The following is a 3,200-nucleotide window of genomic DNA, read 5'->3' as shown; positions in this document are numbered from 1 at the left end:
TTAAACACACTTTTTTTGATGTTAAAAAAAAAAAAAGATTGCAAAATGCAGCCTTCCTTCAGGATGCTTGTCATTCCTCAGTAACAGTGGGCTACTCAGGGGGATGCTGGGAAAATACTCCATTATAAATTGAAGGAGCTGGTAGTGAGCTGACAGTGAGCTGGCAGACATGAATGTTATGACAGAGAATGCTAACGGGGTATAGCTGCTTCCTGATTCTGCTATGCAATTAAGTGAACAGTATGCAGCCTGTCCTCCCAACATAGTTTGGAAACATCCTCTGAACATTGATTATGGTGACTGTGTTCCTGTTAGCCTGATGACTGCACAATATAGCTATTTTTGACCATCTTCCACCCAATTTCCTCCGTCTCCTTTTCATCGGTTGCTTTTGGTCAAGGATCACACATGCTTGTTTGCAATCTGAGGGAATCCTTAAGATATTTCTGTTTTTGTTTTAATTTGATTAGTTAATCCATCAGTTAAATTCTTTCTGTTTAAGGTTTCTCTGGAAAATATTTCTTACAGGCTAGAGAGATGGCCTAGCCCTTAAAAAGAGTAGGCTCACAACCAAAAATATTTCTTTCTCTTCTTGATCTCAGTAGTTCTTGCTCATAGCCTGCAGTAGAGCACAGAAACACAACAGAGCTTCTGCTTCATATTTCAGTAAGATACTACATTGCCCCAGGCATCAAAGTATATTTCATATTTGGAAATCATTTCTTTAACTATCTGAACAATTCATTTAGTCATGGCTAAATTATAAATTCGATGCAGTGAATTTCAACTTCATAGTCAACTATGCAGTGTCTTTCTAACTACCACATTCTCAAAAGCACACATAGACCCAAGGGATTACTGACAGATGAAGGAATTGTCTCAGGTTCCTCTTCTAGTCTCCATGGTGAAACCAGATGTTGACAATGTGCTAAGTGAGTAGCAAATCCTCCCTTTAAACATTCACTTTAATCCCTGTTCTTGGCTTTGCCCTTGGTCTGGGGCTCAGTTTAACTGATGGACTGTGGGGAGGATGGAGTCTTTGTAAGGGTCAGTGCAATTTGACTACTGCCTTTTCCTTCTGTCTATGTCATAGACATCATAGACAGACATGTCACAGGTACTTCACAGACTATGAAGTGAGTAAAGTGTGCCTCCAGTTCACTCTCATGCCCAACAATAACCTAGAGACCCACATCAACCCTCTTACAGATCTATAATATCTAATTTAATGTTTTTTTTTGTTTACTGTGAGCCACTAAGCTTCATATGAGGCAATATCAATAAAATCTGAAAGCCTAATGCAACAAGCAGTGAATTAATTACATAAATAACATTTGCCATAAATTTACAGATAACATAATTTCAATTTATTAAGCATTTATTGCCCTGCATAAAATTTTAGCTTAAAAACTTTCAAAATTGTCATTTGTATCTGAGAGAGTATATTTCCTTGACTTGCTTTAGTTTTTTAAAAAAAACTCTTCAAATGATTTCCCAGTTATTATCAAATTTACTGGAAGATTTTTAAGGCTATTTGCAATTCCTTTCTTTGGCAAAAAGAAAATTTTGAGCTTTCCCATTCAGTAAAAAAGGAAGAAGTCTGCAGTTTCAGGGATAATGTTGAGAAGGTGGGAGAAATCCTAAGAGAACAGAACAATAGCTGACAAAACGGAATATTTTCTCAGTAGCATCTGAGGAGTCCGTCTTCCTGTCCCAGATTTTCCTTTAATTAAGCTTCAGTTACTGGGAAATTCACATCACTTTTTATTAGTTTTAATAGTCTAAATGTGCTGTCCATTGGTGATTTGAACACACCTAGCTAAAAACAAGAGGTAAAGAAGGGGAGAATGGGCTGAGGGTCTCATGCTTTGAAAATGTAGTCCTTTTTCTTCTAATTCAAAATAGGTTATTCTTTCACACAATACACTCTGACCACAGTTTCCACTCCCTCCACTCTTCCTGTCTCCCAGGCCATCTCTCCCCCTCCCCCCCCAACCTCCCCCTCAGTTTCCCTTCAGAAAAGAGCAGGCCTCCAAGAGACATCAACCAAACTTGACCAAACAGTACATAATAAGACAAGGCAAAAGCCCTTAATTCAGCCACATAAAGATCCATGTAATTTTTTTTAAAAATATCACAGCTATGACTAATTTGTTAACAAGTACTCCATAGCTAAAATCATCAAAAGCCCATTAGCCTCAGCAATTTCAAACATTCTTTCTACACTGAAACCCAAATGGATGCAAATAGAGATACTTTGAAGGTTCTGAATTTGAAATTTAAGAGTATTCCTTTAAATGCTTTATTTTCAAGCCAGTTTAAATTTTACTTAGAGTAAATGGCAGGTCTTTATCCTTGCAGTGATCTTTCTTTTCCATCCCATCTTTTGTTTTAGGTGTGTGATAACAGCTCTCCAGCTTAAAAAGTTAATGGCAGCTCCAGAAAATGATGTACAGGTATTATTGTTTTATGAAAGTCTCTAAGCAATTGCAACCACAATTCATGCCATACCTTAAATGGTAATAACCGTGATTCATTTTAGAAACGGGTGTTATAATCCTACCATTAAAATTCCATAACATATTGCTACTCACAGCCATTATAGTGGAAGAGTGCATCCTAAAATGATTCTTTTTAATAGTGTAAATTGCTGTGTGAGCTACTTGCTTTGTTGTTAGAACATTGAACCTTTCTCTGACAGGTTCTGACAAAGACACATTTCTCTAAGGTCATAGTTTAACCAGACATATGCTAATGAAAGAAAATAACTTTCTTAATTAAAAGTCATATTAAAGACACAGAATGTTCAAAAAGATATACTAGTGTATATAAAAAAAATCTGTCAATGATGATGCATCTAATACATTTCAGAGAGGTTACTCAAGGAAGAGTCTTCATTATTTTTAACAGCAGAAACCAAACTTGCATGTCCAGGGAGTGAGTAGCCAACACAACAAGGAGAGAAGATGACAACCTCCTGCCTTACCAGTTTCTTTTTTTAACCTTGGAAAAATACCCCATGCTTCTGAATAACAAGGCTCCCATCTAAAACTTAAGCGATTAGACTGTGTGCCCCATAAAATACTTCTAGACAAGAAATTAGCATATGATGAAGTAATTATAGTTTTAATGAAATAGAATCTTTATTTTAAGTTTTAAAATGAACTCAAATTCCGTGATGTTCATGTTATGTCAAAAAT

Source organism: Peromyscus leucopus, chromosome 20 (genome assembly GCF_004664715.2).
Source record: "Peromyscus leucopus breed LL Stock chromosome 20, UCI_PerLeu_2.1, whole genome shotgun sequence".
Lineage (NCBI taxonomy): Eukaryota > Metazoa > Chordata > Mammalia > Rodentia > Cricetidae > Peromyscus > Peromyscus leucopus.
Note: the sequence above shows the minus strand (reverse complement) of the source record.